The sequence below is a fragment of the Rattus norvegicus genome, chromosome 6 (assembly GCF_021556685.1).
Source record: "Rattus norvegicus strain SHRSP/BbbUtx chromosome 6, alternate assembly SHRSP_T2T, whole genome shotgun sequence".
Taxonomy (NCBI): Eukaryota; Metazoa; Chordata; class Mammalia; order Rodentia; family Muridae; genus Rattus; species Rattus norvegicus.
The window spans coordinates 138,853,438-138,873,352 of NC_141539.1; the positions used below are offsets into that span (position 1 = coordinate 138,853,438).

Genomic DNA, 19,915 nt, shown 5'->3' on the forward strand with positions numbered 1-19,915 from the left:
CGCTTGCCTCTCGCCATCAGATTATCTCTAGTGTTACTTTGTTCTGCTATTTCTGACAGTGGCTAGACTGTCCTATAAGCCTGTGTGTCAGGAGTGCTGTAGACCTGTTTTCCTCTCTTTCAGTCAGTTATGGGGACAGAGTGTTCTGCTTTCGGGCGTGTAGTTTTTCCTCTCTACAGGTCTTCAGCTGTTCCTGTGGGCCTGTGTCTTGAGTTCACCAGGCAGCTTTCTTGCAGCAGAAAATTTGGTCTTACCTGTGGTCCCGAGGCTCAGGTTTGCTCGTGGGGTGCTGCCCAGGGGCTCTCTGCAGCGGCAGCAACCAGGAAGACCTGTGCCGCCCCTTCCGGGAGCTTCAGTGCACCAGGGTTCCAGATGGTCTTTGGCTTTTTCCTCGGCGTCCGAGATGTGTGTGCAGGGAGCAGTCTCTTCTGGTTTCCCAGGCTTGTCTGCCTCTCTGAAGGTTTAGCTCTCCCTCCCACGGGATTTGGGTGCAGAGAACTGTTTATCCGGTCTGTTTCTTTCATGTTCCGGCGGTGTCTCAGGCCGGTGTCCTGCCGCTCCTGGGCCCTCCCCCACGGGAGCGGTATGAGGTCTTGTATGAAGGTTTGGTAGAATTCTGCACTGAACTCTTTTTTTGGTTGTGAGACTTTTAATGACTGCTTCTATTTCTTTAGGAGTTATGGGGTTGTTTAAATGGTTTATTTGTTCCTGATTTAACTTCAGTACCTGTTATCTGTCTAGGAAATTTTCCATTTCCTCCAGGTTTTCAAGTTTTGTTGAATATAGGCTTTTGTAGTAGGATCTGATGATTTTTTGAATTTCCTCCGATTCTGTTCTTATGTCTGCCTTTTCATTTCAGATTTTGTTAATTTGGACACACTGTCTGTGTCCTCTGTAGTCTGGCTAAGGTTTAATCTATCTTGTTGATTTTCTCAAAGAACCAGCTTTTGGTTCTGTTCATTCTTTGTATAGTCCTTTTTGTTTCTACTTGGTTGATTTCAGCTCTGAGTTTGATTATTTCCTTCCTTCTACCCCCCTTTGGTGTATTTGCTTCTTTTTGTTCTAGAGCTTTTAGGTGTGCTGTCAAGTTGTTGATATATGCTCTCTTCTGTTTCTTTCTGCAGGCACTCAGAGCGATGAGTTTTCCTCTTAGCACGGCTTTCATTGTGTCCCATAAGTTTGGGTATGTTGTACCTTAATTTTCATTAATTTGTAAGAAGTCTTTTCCTTCTTTCTTTATTTCTTCCTTGACCAGGTTATCAATGAGCATTTTTCAGCTTCCATGTATATGTGGGCATTCTTCCTTTATTCTCATTGAAGACCAGCTTTAGCCTGTGGTGGTCTGATAGGTTGCATAGAATTATTTCTATCTTTCTGTATCTTTTGAGGACTGTTTTGTGACCGATTATATATATGGTCAATGTTGAACAAAGTACCATGAGGTGGTGAGAAGGTATATCCATTTGTTTTACGATAGAATGTTCCATAAATATCTGTTATGTTCATTTGGTTCATGACTTCTGTTAGTCTCTCTATGTCTCTTTTTAATTTCTGTTTCCATGATCTGTCCCTTGATGAGAGTGGGGTGTTGACATCTCCTACTATTATTGTGTGAGGTGCAATGTGTGCTTTGAGCTTTAGTAAGGTTACTTTTATGTATGTAGGTGCCCTCATATTTGGAGCACAGATATTTAGGATTGAGAGTTCATCTTGGTGGATTTTTCCTTTCATGAATATGAAGTGTCCTTCTTTATCTTTTTTGATGACTTTTGGTTTAAAATCGATTTTGTTCAATATTTGAATGGCTACTCCAGCTTGCTTCTTCAGACCATTTGCTTGGAAAGTTGTTTTCCAGCCTTTCACTCTGAGGTAGTGTCTGTGTTTGTCTCTGAGGTGTGCTTCTAGTAGGCAGCAAAATGCTCTGTCTGCATTACGTATCCAATTTGTTAATCTGTGTCTTTTTATTGGGGAAATGAGTCCATTGTTGTTGAGAGTTATTAAGGAATAGTGATTGTTGTTTCCTGTTATCTTCGTATTTGGAGGTGAGCTTATGTTCCTGTGCTTGTCTTCTCTTTGTTTTGTTGCAAAATGATTAGTGTCTTGCATTTTCTAGGGTGTAGCTTACCTCCTTATGTTTGACTTTACCATTTATTATCATTTGTAAGGCTGGATTTGTAGAAAGATATTGTGTAAATATGGTTTTGTCCTGGAATATCTTGGTTTCTCCCTCAATGTTAATTGAAAGTTTTGCTGGATACAGTAACCTGGGCTGGCATTTGTGTTCTCTTAGGGTCTGTATGACATCTGTCCAGGATCTTCTGGCTTTCATAGTCTCTGGTGAGAAGTCTGGTGTGCTTCTGGTAGGTCTGCTTTTATATGTTACTGGACCTTTTTCTCTTCCAGCTTTTAATATTTTTTCTTTGTTTTGTGCATTTGGTGTTTTGACTATTATGTGACAGGAGGAATTTCTTTTCTGGTCCAATGTATTTGGAGTTCTGTAGGCTTCTCCTATGTTTATGGGCATCTCTTTCTTTAGGTTAGGGAAATTTTCTTCTATGATTTTGTTGAAGATATTTACTGGTCCTTTGAGTTGGGAGTCTTCACTCTCTTCTATACCTTTTATCATTATGTTTGATCTTCTCATTGAGTCCTGGATTTCCTGTATGTTTTGGACCAGTAGCTTTTTCTGTTTTACATTATCTTTGACCGTTGTGTCAATGATTTCTATGGAATCTTCTGCTCCTGAGATTATCTCTTCTATGTCTTATGTTCTGTTGGTTATGCTTGTATCTACTACTCCTTCTCTCTTCCTTTGGTTTTCTATATCCAGAGTTGTCTCCCTTTGTGCTTTCTTTTTTACTTCTATTTCCATTTTTAATTCCTTCACCTGTTTGATTGTGTTTTCCTGGAATTCTTTCAGGGATTTTGTGATTCCTCTGTATAGGCTTCTACTTGTTTATTTATGTTTTCCTCCATTTCTCTAAGGGAGTTCTTTATGTCTTTCTTGAAGTCCTCCATCATCATGATCAAATGTGATTTTAAATCTAGATTTTCCTTTTCTGGTGTGTTTGGATTTTCAGTGTTTGCCTTGGTGGGAGAATTGGGCTCCAATGATGCCATGTAATCTTGGTTTCTGTAGCTTGGGTTCCTGTGCTTGCCTCTCGCCATTGGTTTTCTCTGGTGTTACCTTGTTCTGCTATTTCTGACATTGGGTAGACTGTCCTATAGGCCTGTGTGTCAGGAGTGCTGTAGACCTATTTTCCTTTTTTCTTCTTCCAGTTATGGGAACAGAGTGTTCTGCTTTTGGACTTGTAATCTTTCCTGTCTACCGGTCTTCAGCTGTTCCTGTGGGCCTGTGTCCTGAGTCCACCAGGCAGGTTGCATGGAGCAGAAAAGTTGGTGTTATGTGTGGTCCCATGGCTGAAGTTGCTCCTGGGTGGCTGCTTTTGAGCTCTCCGTGAGGGCAGCAACCAGGAGGGCCTGGACCACCTTTTCCCTGGAGTCCCAGTGCACCGGGGTCCCAGATGGCGTTAGGTGTTTTCATCTGGAGTCAGAAATGTGGGCAGAGTGTAGTCTTTTCTGTCTTCCCTGGCATGTCTGCCCCTCTGAAAGTTTAGCTCTCCCTTCCAGGGGATTTGGGTGCAGGGAGCTTTTCTTTGGCTTGTGTGCTTTAAAAAGTGACTGAGAGAACACGTTTAGTCTGATGTCTTGTGGGTTTCAGGTAAAGATGGCCAAGTAAATGGTTTCAAAGTGGCTGTGGAAGGCTGTCTGAGCCATGCTTGTAGTGTTTCCCATGTTTCCCTTAGAGAAAGATCATCAGGGCCCCTCCTTTTAAAAGGAGGCATTTGTCTGTGTGGAGAGCTGAGTAGTTTTCTGTTGGTGTTCTTGGGCTGTGGTTGAGATGTTATTGGTATCTGACTTCAGGGTGCTTTTACTTCTCTGGGGTCATTCAGAAAAGCTGTTTGTTGAGTAGCATCTGTTACTAGGCCTCAGTGATGAAAAGTCAATTATAGACCCTTAGGTGCCAGCTCTTCTAGACCAGTGATTTAACCTGAAGTATGTGCTGGGGAAAATAGGTTTTTGCTGTTGGACGTACCACTGTGGTAGTAATAACTACCATCATAGTAATAAACACAGTAATAAATCCCTTCACAAAAAGCTGTACTAAGATGGGGTCTGGTTCTGCAGTGGTAGCATCTAAGGGTGTGGGAAGAATAGGAAGAAGTACACAGTCTCAGGAGCCATCCTGAGTTGAGGTTCAGCTTTTTCCTTCTTAGACTCTTATTTTCTTCAGGAATGTCCTAGGCATGAGGCAGGTACTGGGGTTTCCACGTGACTGACATGCTAACATCCCTCATTCTCTCAATGCCTGGATGGGAGTTGCTGAGAAAGAGGTGATAAGAAAAACTGGAAAGATTTGTCTCTGGGTGACTTCCTGATTGACATGCTGCCTTCCTTCCTCTTCCTGTGGGAGGCAATGCGGTGATGCGTTGAGAGCCTTACATGTGGGCAGAAATGAGTAACAGCAGAAGCTGCAGACTGTGTCAAGAGAAGCTGGGTTTTGTGCTCTGAGACAAGGCTGTCCTTTTCTCTTTGAAAGTCTCACAGACTGTGTAGATCTTTCCTATAAGATTGGCCGTCTGCTTCTGTGTCTGCTGCTCTGTCTGACGTTCTCTGTTCCTTGCAGTTCTTGTTCTTCCCATCAGAGACACTTGTGTGATGTCATGATGGTTGTGACCTCATCTTCTCTCCCTAGTGCTTCTTGTTCCTGATGGGAACCCTGGCATTTTTCACAGCCTGGGATTGGGGGTCTTCACTCTCTTCTATACCTTTTATCCTTATGTTTGACTTTCCCATTGTGTCCTGGATTTCTTGTATGTTTTGGGCCAGTAGCCTTTTCCATTTTACATTATTTTTGACAGTTCTGTACATGATTTCTGTGGAATATTCTGCTCATGAGATTCTCTCTTCAATCCCTTGTATTCTGTTGGTGATGCTCACATGTACGACTCCTGATCTTTTCCCTACGTTTTCTATCTCCAGGTTTGCCTTCCTTTGTGCTTTCTTTATTTTTTCTATTTCCATTTTTAACTCCTTGACAGTTTTGTTTATTTTCTTCTCTTATTTGTTTGTTTATTCTAGTAGTTCTTTAAGGGATTTTAGTATTTTCTCTTTATGGGCTTCTACTTGTTTACTTGTGTTGTCCAGTAATTCCTTAAGAGAGTTATTTATGACTTTCTTAAAGTCCTTCATCATCATGATAAAATGTGATTTTAAATCTAGATCTTGCTTTTCTGGTGTGCTTGGATGTCCATTGTTTGCTTTAGTGGGAGAACTGGGCTCTGAGAATGACAAGTGGTCTTGATTTCTGTTGCTTGGGTTCCTGTCTTTGCCTGTCGCCATCAGGTTATCTGTGGTGTTAGTCATTCTTGTTGTTTCTAATGGCAGCTTGACCTTCCTGTGGGCCTGTGTGTCAGCACTCCTGTAGACCTGTTTTTCCTGTTTTCTTTTAGCCAGTTATGGGAACAGAGTGTTTTGCTTTCAGGTGTATAGTCGATCCTGGTGGCTGGCTCTCAGCTCTTCTTGAGGGCAGCAAGCAGAAGGGTCCTGCCCCTACTTCTCCTAGGTCCCTGTATGCAGGGATGGCACAGATGGCACTAGGCGTTTTCCTCTTGAGTCCGGTATGTGGGCAGAGAGTAGTCACCTCTGGTCTCACAGGAGTGTTCTCACTTCTGAGGGTCTAACTTTCCTCCCCACGGGATTTTGGTGCAGAGAGCTCTTTAGCCAGTTCAGTTCATATCCGTTTGAGTCGAGAATATGAGCAGAGTTCTTAGGAGTGTCTACACCTTTGAGGGTCTAGCTCTCTCCCCCCCACATGGGATTTGGGTGCAGGGAGCTGTTTGCCTGGTACAGTTCAGATCTAGGCAAAGATCTGGACTGCTGGCTTCCTCCAGCAGACTGCTCCTATAATCCTGTGTCCAGAGGCACTATGTAGTTTCTTCTTTGGCCAGGGATGTGGGCAAAGATAGGAAGAAGTGGCCATTTTGTGACATTTTTATGCAGAGGATTCTAGGGCACATTTGGGGTTCATTGCTAACATACAGTGCTTTCAGTTTGCCCAGAAGCACTGTCCAGAAATTCCAGTTGAGCTCCATCTTTTCTCTTCAGAAACATGGATGATCACACAGCTGCCTCTTTTTGGTCCTGTGTTTGAAAGGTCCCTGTGGGAATGATGGTCAATATCTCCAGGCATTTCATGCCTAGGAGGCTCAGGAAAGGGCTTTATTTTTGTGCTGGGGAGAGATGGGAAGTCAGTCCTCATACCCACTACCTTGCCAGTAGATGTATGTGACCACACAGAAGTGGAGATGCACCAAACCAAAGACTCTTGGAAGGGCATGTTCAGCGTGGCATCGTTGGGCATCCACAAAGTTTTACTAAAACTGTGTGAACACCTCCTGCCTTTGCCAAGCAGAAGAGAGAAGGATGGTCCAGAGTAGCAATGTTGTTGGCACAGAAAACAGGCTCTTACAACTTTGTGAAGGGATTCTAATCCTGTTTTTCCATTGTTAATATTAACTAACACTGGTATTGACATTCTTGCTCTTACTTTTCCCCTCCGTACCTCCCCCTCCTCTGTCTCTGTCTCACTCTGTCTGTCTCTGTTTCTGTCTCTCTCTTATTGAGTATGTGTGTGTATGTGTGTGTGTGTGTGTGTGCGCGCGCGCGCTCACATGTGAGAACATGCATATTTGTGTGCATCATCTTACTTCTGCATACCTAGTGTTATAAAGCTCCTGGGAACAGTGCTGACCAAGGGAATCCTGAAACTAATGGAGGACTTTGCCATGGGAATGACCATGGCTGACTATACATGTCTGAAGTGGCACATATGTTTTTGGACCACTGCTTTGGTCTGGGTCTTTGTGCCAGGCAACTGTCTGTGTGTCCACCTACTCTGATTGCTGCTGTGTGAACAGTTGCTTGTGTAGTCTTTCTGAGTGGATTTGTGGTTGAAATTGACATCACAGTGCTATTTCTCATGAATATTCATGCCAACTTCCCTTCTAGACCTGACTGTAGGACAGAGTAGGCAGATCGTTGGTTGCTAGATATGTGGAGCAGATGTCAGTCTGGGGTCTTGGAGTCATGGTGCTCCAGAGGCTGTGTGGTGTCTGTTGCTCTTGCAGTATTTACTGGATGCCACAGACTCATACCTGTAGTCACCTGCCATGGTGGTAAGGACTGGCTGATCCTGACTGCATGTAGGTTCTCCCCTCCAGATCACCTATGGTGGAGAGTCCTGAGCCAAATGAAAGGGTAAGGATGGCCTACCCCAAGTTATACAGGACTGTGGGTAATGCAGGAGCGCTTGGGTGTATATACACATATACATGCACACACACACACACACACACACACACACACACACACAAAGTGTCATGCAGGGAATGGGTCTTGGGGATGAGTTTTGGAGGGGAGTTTTAGTAGCAGATTTTCCTACAATGGAAGCCCAAATATACCCACCATGACAGTACCTAGTTCAAAATCCTCTCAGAACGTTCTTGGTGAGTAGTGGACATGCATGTGTAGGTTTCTCCTGTGGGCAGAGCTTCTCTGAGCACTGAGTTGTTTCAGAGCAAGTTTTTTTTTTATTAACTTGAATATTTCTTATTTACATTTCGAGTGTTATTCCCTTTCCCAGTTTCTGGGCAAACATCCCCCTAATCCCCCCTCCCCTTCTTTGTGGGTGTTCCCCTCTCCATCCTCCCCCCATTGCCGCCCTCCCCCCAACAATCATGTTCACTGGGGGTTCAGTCTTAGCAGGACCCAGGGCTTCCCCTTCCACTGGTGATCTTACTAGAATATTCATTGCTACCTATGAGGTCAGAGTCCAGGGTCAGTCCATGTATAGTCTTTAGGTAGTGGCTTAGTCCCTGGAAGCTCTGGTTGCTTGGCATTGTTGTTCATAAGGGGTCTCGAGCTCCTTCAAGCTCTTCCAGTTCTTTCTCTGATTCCTTCAACGGGGGTCCCGTTCTCAGTTCAGTGGTTTGCTGCTGGCATTTGCCTCTGTATTTGCTGTATTCTGGCTGTGTCTCTCAGGAGAGATCTACATCCGGCTCCTGTCGGTCTGCACTTCTTTGCTTCATCCATCTTGTCTAATTGGGTGGCTGTATATGCATGGGCCACATGTGGGGCAGGCTCTGAATGGGCGTTCCTTCTGTGTCTGTTTTAATCTTTGCCTCTCTATTCCCTGCCAAGGGTATTCTTGTTCCCCTTTTAAAGAAGGAGTGAAGCATTCACATTTTGATCATCTGTCTTGAGTTTCATTTGTTCTAGGCATCTAGGGTAATTCAAGCATTTGGGCTAATAGCCACTTATCAATGAGTGCATACCATGTGTATTTTTCTGTGATTGGGTTACCTCACTCAGGATGATATTTTCCAGTTCCAACAATTTGCCTACGAATTTCATAAAGTCATTGTTTTTGATAGCTGAGTAATATTCCATGTGTAGATGTACCACATTTTCTGTATCCATTCTCAGAGCAAGTTTTATTCTCTTTCTTTTCTTTCTTTTTTGCTTCTTTTAAGAATAGGTTTTCTTGATGTGGCCCTGGCTGAGCTGCCGTCCCACTTAGAGATCTGACTGCCTTTGGCTTCTGAGTTCTGGGATTAAATTCCTGTGCTACTATGCCCAGTGATGTATGATGTGTATATGACCTCGTGGCCTCATTCACTAGCATAGATAACCACAGTGCCTCATCCTGGCAAAAATTCCCCTCCATACTGTGACTACTTCCAGGTCTCTTTAGAATAGGTACTCCTGGTTGTAACATCAACACTATAAGGCTTTTTCATTCCACTATGTACAGGTTAGTTTGAGTGGGGAAGTCTTTGGGCTCTTTCTTGTTGTGACATTGTGTATGTTTGTGTGTGTGTGTGTGTGTGTGTGTTTGTGTGTGTGTGTAGTGTGTGTATGTGTGCATGTGGATGTATATGTATGTGGGTACACAAGTGCATGTGTAAATGCATGTGTATATGAGTATACATATGTGTTTGTGTGTGAGTGAGTGCCTCTACAAGTTTGTGTGTGTGGGACATGCATGTTCATGAATATGTGCATGTGTGTGTGTGTGTGTGTGTGTGTGTGTGTGTGTGCATGTTTTTATGTGTTTAAGTTCATGTGTAACTGTGTGCAGTCCTGGCTCATGCCCTACTTGGGTTGTTCCTGTCAGCTTGGAATGGAGGGTGAGGAATTGATCTCTCCAGGACATATCTGCTCACTCGAATAGCCTTGATTCTTTCCAACAATTATGCTGGATATGTTTTTGTATAATTGATTGACACCACAGTACAGAGTATACCAAACTAATCGTGGCACAGACTCTTGAAGAAACTTCTTGTCCTGTGATCCCTTTAGTTTTGCAGGACGCAGTGTCCTCTGGGGCCTATTTGACCTTGCAGTGTGTGTGGGTCTTTACAGCCTAAGTTTTTCTCTGCTGAGATCTGAAAACTTCTAGTCCCAGAGAAGATGTCATGTTGGATTGGGGATACTGCAGAGGCCTGATGTCTGAAGCCACCATGGGTACTGATATTGATGTCCTGAGAGTATAGCTAGACTAGAACCTGGGACTATCAACCCTAACTTCATGGAGACTCCCTAGGCTCAAAGCTGAGACTCCAAGCCACGCATAGGTCCCACACATCTTGTCTAGCTAGCCACAGTTGTTGAGGGATCAGGTTTCCAGGGCTTTTGGGACTAGGTATCCCACAGTGAGAGAGGCCCACAAAATACTCCTCCTGTGGTCTTCCTGCAATTGATGTGATGTAAAACAGTGAAAAACCCTCTTCAGGTATACTGTGTTGTTCCTGTACCTGAACTATATCAATATTTACCCTGTGACTCTAGCAGAGATGTAATATAAGAATGGTTGATATCATATGACCAGGCATTACCCAGATTTGCAGGAATGATGCAATAGGACCTGAGGGTTAGTTCATCAAAGAAACAGGACCTTGTGTTGTCTCTCTCCTAGTGAGACAGACACTGTAGCTTCCCACTGACACAGCCAACACTACATAGCACAGATGTGACATGCTCACACTTACCTTCCCTATGTCATTGTGGCAGGGAAGACATAGGGAGAGCAGAGGAGAGGAAGGACAGAGGACTAGGGTTCTGCAAGTGGCTGCTGAGGACAGAGACCCCTGAAGAGAATGTAAATGGTCTAATTTGTTCCCAACAGTAATCAGAAGAGGACTTGTATAGCTCTCTCTGGTCTTTCAGAGTAGGCAAAGGCAGTGTCTTTGGACTTGGGGCTGTAGGATATTTACTCTGGCCTATTGTCCCTTAACAGATCCATCATGGTGCATGATGTGGGGAATAAAGAAACACAATGCCTTCCACCCAAACCAAGAACCTTTCTAGGTCAGCAGAAGGTCAGGAGGTAGTTCTGTCATTTGGATTCTCCACTAGGACACTGGGAGCTCCTAGGTATCTGATGTCAGGCTCGGCTCCAGCAAGATGATCCTGGTAGTCTTCCATAGATCTTGGTAGAATTCATGGTCTACCAAGTGACTGAGAGAACATATTTAGGCTGTGCCTGAGGTATTGTTGTCTTGTTGGTACCACATAAAGATGGCCAAATCAAAGGTTTCCAAGTGGCTGTGGAAAGCTCTCTGAGTCATGATGGAGTGTTTCCCAAGTTTCTCTGAGAGAAAGATCTTTAGGGCTCTTCCTATCGAAAGGAAGCAATGGTCTATGTGGAGAGCTGGGTAGTTTTCAGCTGGTGAATTTGGGCTGTGGTTGAGAGGTTATTGGGATCCGACTCTAGGGTGCTTTGATTTCTCTGTGTTCATTTAGAAAAGGTATTTGTGGGGTATCATCCATTACTGGGCCTCAGTCATCAAAACTCAGATATAGACCCTTAGCTGACAGCTCCTCTCGACCAGGGTTTTAACCTGAAGAATCTGCTGGGCAAAGTGGGTTTTTGCTACTGGATATAACACTGTGCTCACTATACCCTCCGTAGTTAACACAGTAGTAGATCCCTTCACAAAAAGCACTGCTGAGTAAGGGTTCTGGTTCTGCAGTAGTAGCATCTGTCGAGGGCATAGGCAGCAGTACAGACTTTCAGGAGCCACCCTGAGTTGAGGTCCAGCTTTTTCACACTGGGCTTCCCTAGGGAAAGTCGTAGGCAGCAGACAGGGTCTGGGGCTGCCACAAGATGGAGGCTGCTGAGGGAAGGATGATCAGAACCACTGGAATGATTTGTCTCTGGGAGGTTTCTTAATTGACATGCTGCCTTCCTTCCTCTTCTTGGGAGAGGCAGTGTGGTGATGCCTGGAAAGCCTTTCATGTGGGCTGAGAGGAGCAAGTGCAGAAGCTGCAGGCTGTGTCAGGAGCAGTCGGGCCGTGTGCTTTGAGGCACGGCTGCCCTTTTCTCTTTGAAATTCTCACAGACTATGTAGATCTTTCCTATAAGACTGACTGTCTACTTATGTGTCTGCTTCTCTGTCTGCCATTCTCTGCTCCTTGCACTTCTTGTTCTTCTCATCATGGGCACTTGTGTGATGTGATGGCAGTTGTTACCTCACCATCTTCTCCCTAGTCCTTGACTGTTCCTGATGTTCCTGTTCCCTGACATTTTTCACAGCCTGGCACTGGGGTCCTGTAACTCTCAACACAGGGGCTTTCAGTTTCTTTTCTCATCTACTAAAGAGAGAGTGAATTTTGCTTGTTGGGATTTCGAAGGAGAGGGAATCCTTCTGAACATTTTTCTTTTTGACATTGTCCTCCTATTCTCAGTATTGAAGCCATTAAAAGCATGTTCTGAGTGATATTCTTCTTTTATAATTCTTTCCTTTTCCCAATTTGTCTCTACTTCCTTTGAGGGGCATGTGTTCTGTTTCCTGTTTTGGGCTGGTGCAGATTTGCTGTTCTGTGACATTTTTATGTAGAGGGTTCTGGGGCATATTTTGTCCTGGCATACAGTGCTTTCACTTTGCCCAGTGGCACTGTCCGGAAATTCTGGCTGAGCTCCGTCTTTGCTCTCCTGTCAGACAAGTTCTACTTCCTGCTTCAGAGCTCTACATTCTGGAGAATGTCTGCAGGTCTTCCTTTCAGCCCCTCCTCCTGATTCTTTTCATTTTTGTCTACATTAATTTTTAAAATTTCCATTACAAGGTGATGAGTTGGGAATGGAAATGCAGCACAGTGGTAGAGCATTTACCTGGCACACACATGTGCCTGGGCTCAATGTGCAGCACAGCAACAGTCACACAAGTTAGGTACCAAGAACAGGGGCTACATATGTTATAAATGCAAGGTGGCTGAGTAAATTGTGTGCATTTCCCACACATGCTCACCTTGGCCCACACTCCTTTGATGACCTGCAGTATTGCTTGCCATTCCTACACAGAGCTGATGGCTTTTCAAACTGTGCTACCACTGCTATTTGCAGAATGGCAGTTTGCTTGTAAGGTGGTTGTACTGTCTGGTTTTGTGTACCAACCTGACACAAGCTGGAGTCATTACAGAGAAAGGAGCATCTCTTGAGTAAATGCCTCCATGAGATCCAATTGTAAGGCATGTTCTCAATTATTGATTAATGGGGGAGGGCCCATTGTGGGTGGTACTGTCCCTCAGCTGGTAGTCTTAGGTTCTATAAGAAAGCAAGCTGAGCAAGCCAGGGGAAGCAAGTCAGTTAGTAACATCCCTCCATGGCCACAGCATTAGCTCCTGTTTCCTGAGCTGCTTGAGATCAATCCTGACTTCCTTGGGTGATGAAGAGCAATGTGGGAAGTGTAAGGTGAATAAATCCCTTCCTCCTCCACTTGCTTCTTGGTCATGATGTTCTGTGCAGGAAGAGAAACCCTGACTAAGACAGTGATAAAGGTCCCTAGCTTCAACATTTTGGTTGCAATAGAGCAGGTCCTTTGTTCTGTGTTTTTCTATCATTCTATATGAGACATCTTAGATCAGTGAGGATTTTTACCCTCACATTGGCAGATGTTATTTCATGATCCTTGTCCCACTGTCTTTCTTTGGGGGTGGTATGGAAGTACCAGGGCCAGTGTCACTGTGAAAAAAGCAAAAGCTCATCCTTATGTAATACAAGCTCCCCCACTCCAAGTCCTTGGTCCCATCTTTGTGTACACTGTGTGGTTTAGGGATTCCCTTGCAGTGGAGATGCTATTGTTGCTGATGTTTTATTCTGAAACATAGAACGAGTCAGAGTGAATGACTCAGACCTCTGTGCAGCACTCCCGATAGGCTGCTGGCTGGTTCTGGGGCTGCAATTGATCTAGCAAGGGAACTCTTGGTGCACTAAGCACAGTCATCATTCTGTATCACTTTAGTGTCTGATAGCAGCACACTTGGATAGTTTTCTTCTTTTACAACTGTTCTGGGAACATTGATCTTCTCCACCGTAATTCAGTCCCATGTATCCTCTTTCAGTTAACATGGCCTCTAGATGTCCAGCAAGGACTTTTCCTTTCTTCTACCAGTTGCTTCTGTGCTGTGCTTAGACCCTCAGTATTTCTGTCAACTCTGACTTCAGGGCATGAGTGGGTGACACAGGCTCAGTGAATACAGATACATCAGCTTTCAATTCTGATTTCCAACTGTGGGCTGGATGATCACATAGCTGCCCCTTTTGGTCCTATATTGGGAAGGAAATGTCTCTGTGGGACTGAAGGTCAATATCTCCAGGACTTTCATGTCTAGGTAGCTCTGGAAAGGCCTTTATTTTGGTGCTGGGGAGCAATGGGAAGTCCATCCTCCTACCCCTCTAATGCACTACCTTGCCAGTTGATGTATGTGTCTACACAGAAGTGGAGATGCACCAAACCAAAGACATTTGGAGGGGCATGTTCAGGGTGGTATTGTAGGGAGTCCAAAAGGTTTTGCTAAAATTGTGTGAACAGCTCCTGCCTTTGCCATGCAGAAGAGAGTAGGGTGGTCCAGAGTAGCCATGTTGTTGACATAGAAAATAGGCTCCTACCACGTTGTGAAGGGATTCTAAACCTGTTTTTCAATTGTAAATATTAACTAACACTAGTTTTATACTCCTGCTCTCACTTTCTCCCTCCCTCCCTCTCTCTTTTTCTGTCTGTGTGTCTGTCCCAATTTCTCCTCCCCCCTCTCTCTTTCTGTGTGTGTGTGTGTGTGTGTGTGTGTGTGCTTGCATGTGTGCACAAATGTGTATATCATCTCTAATTCTGAATACCTAGTGCTGTAACTCTCCTGGGAGCAGTGCTGTCCAGGGGACCCAGGGCTGGAGGGAAGTGAGTGATATTTTGAGTCTCCACTCCTGAAACTAATGGACGACTTTGCCAAGGGAATGACCATGACTGGCTGCAGGTGTCTAAAGGGGCACATGTGTTTTTGGACCATGCTTTGACCTGGGCCTCTGTGACAGGCATCTCTCTGATGTGTGTGTGTGTGTGTGTGTGTGTGTGTGTGTGTGTACTCGGTCTGACTTGTGCTGTGTGAACAGAAGCTTGTGTAGCCTTTCTGAGGGGATTTGTGGTTGACATTGACACCACAGTGCTGTTTCTCATGAGTATTCAAGAAAACTTCCCTTCTAGACCTGACTGGAGGACAGAGCAGGCAGATCCTTGGTTGCTAGAAATATGGAGCTGATGGCAGTTTGGGGCCTTGGTGTCATGGTGCTCCAGAGGCTGTGTGGTGTCTGTTGCTCTTGCAGTTTTTGAGGATGTCACAGGCTCATCCCTGTAGTCACCTGCCTATAGCCATGGTGGTAAGGACTGGCTGATTCTGTCTGCATGTAGCTTCTCCCCTCCAGATCACCTATGGTGGAGAGTCCTGAGCCAAATGAAACGGTAAGGATGGCCTACCCCAAGTTATACAGGACTGTGGGCAATGCAGGAGCAACTGGATGCTGGAGGAAACATACACATGTACATGTACAAGTGTGCACACACACACAAGTGCACACACACACATACATTTGCTGGTGCATACGGTGTGAGGCAGGGAATGGGTCTTGGGGATGAGTTTTAGAGGGCAGTTTGAGTGCAGCTTTTCCTACAGTGTTACCCCGAATTATACCCACTGTGACAGTAACTTGTTCAAAATCCTCTCAGAGCCTTCTTGCTGAGTAGTGGGCATGCATGGGTAGGTTTCATCTGTGGACAGAACTTGTGTGACCTCTGAGTGGATTCATGGTAAGTTTTATTCTCTTTCTTTTCTTTTTTGCTTTTTTTAAGGATAAGTTTCTTGTTGTGGCCCTGGCTGTGCTGCACTCCAACTTAGAGATCTGACTGCCTTAGCCTTCTGAGTGCTGGGATTAAATGCCTGTGCTTCACCCTTCACCATCCCTGTGAAGTTTTATGTTTGATATATGTAAGACCTTGTGGCACCATCCAGTAGTATAGATAACCACAGTGCCTCATGCTGGCAAAAATTCCCCTTTATGATGTGACTACTTCCAGGACTCTTTATAACAGGGCCTCCTGGGGGTCACATTAATACTATAAGCCTTCTTCATTCCAGTGTGGATAGGTTGGTTTGATTGGGCAAGTCTGGTGAGTTCTTTCTGGTTGATCCATTGTATATGTTTGTCCGTGTGTGTGTGTGTGTGTGTGTGTGTGTGTGTGTGTGTGTGTATGTGTGTGTGTGTATGTGTGTGTGTGTGTGTTTTGGAGAGTGTGTATACAGGCATGTGAATGTATTTGTGTATATGTGTGTACAAGTGCATGTATACATGTAAATGTAAATGAGTATACATATGTGTTTGTGTGTGTATGCATGCTGTTCATCCATATGTGGATGTGTGTGTGTGTGTGTGTGTGTGTGTGTGTGTGTGTTTGAGTGAGTGTATGTGTAACTGTGTGCAGTCCTGGCTCGTGCCCTACTTGGGTTGTTCCTGTCCTCTTGGAATGAAGAATGAGGAGTTGATCTCTCCAGGACGTATCTGCTCACTCGAATAGCCTTGATCATTTTCAACAATTGTCCTGGATATGTTTCTGTGTAATTGGCTGACGCCATGGTACAGAGTACTCCAAAATCATCATGGTACAGACTCTTGCAGAAACTTCTTGTCCTGTGATCCCTTTAATTTTGCAGGGATCAGTGTTCTCTGGGGTCTATATGACCTTGTAGTGTGTGTGTGCATCCTTCCACCCTAAGTTTTTCTCTGCTGAGATCTGAAAATTTCTGGTCCCAGAGCAGATGGCATGTTGGGTTGGGGGCACTTCAGAGGCCTGCTGCCTGAAGCCACCATGGGTTGTGATATTGAAGTCCTGAGAGCATAGCTAAACCAGAGATTGGAACTATCAATCCTAGATCCAGTGGGGCTCTCTAGGCTCAAAGCTGAAACTCAAAGCTAAGTTTAGGGTCCACATATTCTGCCTGGATAGCCACTGTGGTTGAGGGATCAGATCTTCCAAGGAATTTGGGACTGATCTATATCACTTTGGTAGGTATCCCACAGTGAGAGGGACCCATACGGAATCCTCCTCCTGTGGTTTTCCTGCCATGCTGTGATGGCAGATGGAGAAGAACCCTCTTCAGGGGTACTCTGCTGGTCCTGTACCTTATCTATGTCAATATCTTCCCCATGGCTCTAGAAGAGATGGAGTATGAGAGAAGAGGATGTCATGGGACTAGCCCTAGCACAGACTTGCAGGATAGTTCATGGGTCAGTTCATCAAAGACATAGGACCTTCTGGTGTTTCTCCCCTAGTGAGAAAGTCACTGGGGCTTCCCAGTGATACGGCCAATACTTCATGACACGGATCTGACCCACAGTTACCTTCCCCGAGTCTTTGAAGCAGGCAAGACAAAGAAAAGGCTCAGCTTCAGAAACATGGCCCTGGTATTTCCCACAGATCTTGGTAGAACCTACCATAGGCTTGTGTGATTTATAAAGTGACAGAGAGAACACGTTTATTCTGTGGCTGAGGTATTGTTGTCTTGTGGGTTTCAGATAAAGATGTCAAAATCAAGGGTTTCCAAGTGGCTGTGGAAGGCTGTCTGGAGTGTTTCCCAAGTTTTTCTGAGAGAAAGATCTTTAGGGCCCTTCCTATTGAAAGGAGGCGTTCATCTATGTGGAGAACTGAGTAGTTTTCAGCTGGTGTCATTGGGCTGTGGTTGAGAGGTAATTGGAATCTGACATTAGGGTGCTTTGACTTCTCTGTGATCATTCAGAAAAGCCATTTGTGGAGTAACATGTATTACTGGGCTTCAGTGATCAAAACTCCATTATAGACCCTTAGGTGCCAGCTCTTCTGAACGAATAATTTAACCTAAAGACCCTGTTGGGCAAAATGGGTTTTTGCTGCAGTATATATCGCTGTGGTAGTTGTTATAAACACAGTAGTATATTCCTTCACAAAAAGCTGTGCTAAGTAAGGGCTCTGATTCTCCAGTAGTAGCATCTGGGTGGGTGGGAGGCTACAATAAGGTGTCTCTGGAGCCATCCTGAATTGAGGTCCAGCTTTTGCTCTCCCAGACTTTTGTTTTCTCCAAGAACGTTCTAGGCATGAAGCAGGCACTAGGGTTGCCACATGGCTGACATCCTAACATCCCTGTTTTCTCAATGCCTGAATGGAGGCTGCTGAGGGAGGGGTGATAAAAACAACTGGAAAGATTTGTCTCTGGGTGTCTTCCTGATTGACATTCTGCCTTCCTTCCTCTTCTTGTGGGAGGCAGTGTGGTGATGCAATGAGAGCCTTTCATGTGGGCAGAGAGGAGCAAGGGCAGAAACTGCAGATTGTGTCAGGAGAAGGCAGGTGTTGTGCTTTGAGGCATGGCAGCCCTTTCATCTTTGAAATTCTCACAGACTATGTAGATCTTTCCTAAAAGACTGGACGTCTACTTATGCGTCTGCTTCTCCGTTTGACATTTTCTGCTCCTTGCAGTTCTTGTTCTTCCCATAGGGGACACATGTGTGATGTCCTGATGGTTGTTACCTCATCCTCTTCTCCCTAGTCCTTCTCTCTTCCGGGTGGGCACACTGGCAATTTCCACAGCCTGTCAGTGGGGGCCAGGTCCCTCCACCACAGGGTCTAGCACTGTCTCTTCTCATCTCCTAGAGAGAGAGTGAATTTTGCTTTCTGGGATTTTGAGAGAGAGAGAATCCTGCTGAACATTTTATGTTTCGACTTATCCTTCCTATTCTCAGCATTGAAACCAATAAAAGCTTGTTCTGTGTGATATTCTTTTCTTATAGTTCTTCCCTCTTCCAGTTTGTCTATGCTTCCTTTGAAGGGCATTTGTTTTGTTTCCCATTTTGGGCTGCTGCAGTTTTGCTGTTCTGTGACATTTTTATGCAGAAAATTCTGGGGCATATTTGGGGTTCATCTCTGATATACAGTGCTTTCAGATTGCCCAGTAGCACTGTCCTGAAATTCCGTTTGAGCGCTGTCTTTGTTCTTCTGTCAGCAAATTCTACTTCCTGCTTAGGAGTTCGAGAATTTCTGCAGCTCTGCCTTTCAGCTTCTCCTCCTGATCCTTTTCATTTTTGTCCACATGAATTTTTAAATTTCCATTACAAGGTGATGAGTTGGGAATGGAAATGCATCATAGTTGTAGAGCATTTATCTGGCATATGCATGCACCTGGGCTCCATTTGCAGCACAGCAACAGTCACACAAGTTAGGTATCAGGAAAAGAGGCTATATTTTTTTTTACAAATGCAAGTTAGATATGTAAATTTTATGCATTTCCCACACAAGTCCATCTTGGCCCACATTTCTTGGTTGACCTGCAGTATTGCACACAATTCATACACAGAGGTGAACGCTCTATGTGTTGTGCTTCCCCTGTCATTTGCAGGTTGGTAGTTTGCTTGTAAGGTGGTTGTACTGTCTGGTTTTGTTTGTCAACTAGACACAAGCTGGAGTCATCACAGAGAATGGAGCATCCTTTGAGAAAATGCCTCCATGATATCTGGTTTCAAGGAATTTTCTCAATTAGTGATTGAGTGGGGAAGGCACCTTGTGGCTGGTACTGTCCCTGGGCCAGTATTCTTAGGTTTTATAAGAAAGCAAGCTGAGGAAGCCAGGGGAAGCAAGCCAGTAAGCCGCATGCCTTCATGGCCTCTGCATCATCTCTTGCTTCCTAACCTGCTTGATTTCCTTTGATGAGGAAGAGCAATGTGGAAGTGTAAGCTGAATAAACCCTTTTATTCCCAACTTGCTTCTTGGTCATGATGTTCTTTGCAGGAATAGAAACCCTGACTAATATAGTGGTTGAGATTCACAGCTTCAATCCTTTGGTGCAATAGAGGAGGTTCTTTGTCCTGTGTTTTTCTATCACAGTATATGAGATATCTCAGCTCAGTGACTATTTTGACACCTCCTCTTGGAAGATGTTATTTCAGGTTCTTGTCCTGCTGTGTTCTGACCTGTCCAGCGGGTCCAGTTATTCAGGGTCCCAAAGAGGCTTTCTACCTGTAGGTCAATGGGGGTGAAGAGAAGAAAGGAGACCAAGCAAAAGTTCTGTTGTCAAGGTCTCGTTTATTGGGGTGAGCATTACAGCTTTTAAGGCTTTCAGGTAGGGGGAGTGACCTTTGTGAAACACAAAGAAAGGAGGGTTGAGGGTATAGGCAATGATAGCAGGAGGCAAAGAGGTCAGGCAGTAGATGATGAGGTCAGGCGGTGGAGACGTCTAGTGTTTGCTCAGGAGACATCTGGTATTTACTCGGGCTGAAGCATCCCATGGTTGTTATCTTCTTGTGCTGTAAATTCATGGGAGAGGCTTTTGTCCAACAATCTTAAGGCTTTGTGGTAGTCATTTCAAGGTTGAACATCTGTGGCCATGCAGCCAAGAGTCATGTAGCCACTTTGAGCCATACAGTTACAAAGCGGCCAGGCCCAAATCCAATATGGCTCCCTACAATGTTCCATTAGGGGTTGAGTGGGAAGATCAGGGCCTGTGT

The 19,915-nt window shown here is 44.7% G+C and overlaps 1 long non-coding RNA gene and 2 gene segments (V, D, J or C); 1 reads left to right on the forward strand and 2 right to left on the reverse strand.

Annotated features, from left to right (window-relative positions):
• LOC148005510 (Ig gamma-2C chain C region-like) overlaps positions 1-19,915 on the reverse strand; it is a 390,070-nt gene that overhangs the window by 81,555 nt on the left and 288,600 nt on the right.
• LOC148005512 (immunoglobulin heavy constant mu-like) overlaps positions 1-19,915 on the reverse strand; it is a 179,715-nt gene that overhangs the window by 33,527 nt on the left and 126,273 nt on the right.
• Positions 355-19,915, forward strand: part of LOC148005513 (LINE-1 retrotransposable element ORF1 protein-like) — a 139,110-nt gene continuing 119,549 nt past the window's right edge. For 5 of the 12 annotated variants that reach the window (XR_015623424.1, XR_015623425.1, XR_015623416.1 and 2 more), the window contains exon 1: positions 1,068-1,183. This is a non-coding gene — a long non-coding RNA (LINE-1 retrotransposable element ORF1 protein-like). Of the gene's footprint in view, positions 604-1,046; positions 1,184-19,915 lie in introns of those variants that run through there. The other 7 variants (XR_015623422.1, XR_015623421.1, XR_015623426.1 and 4 more) reach the window with 6 other exon arrangements.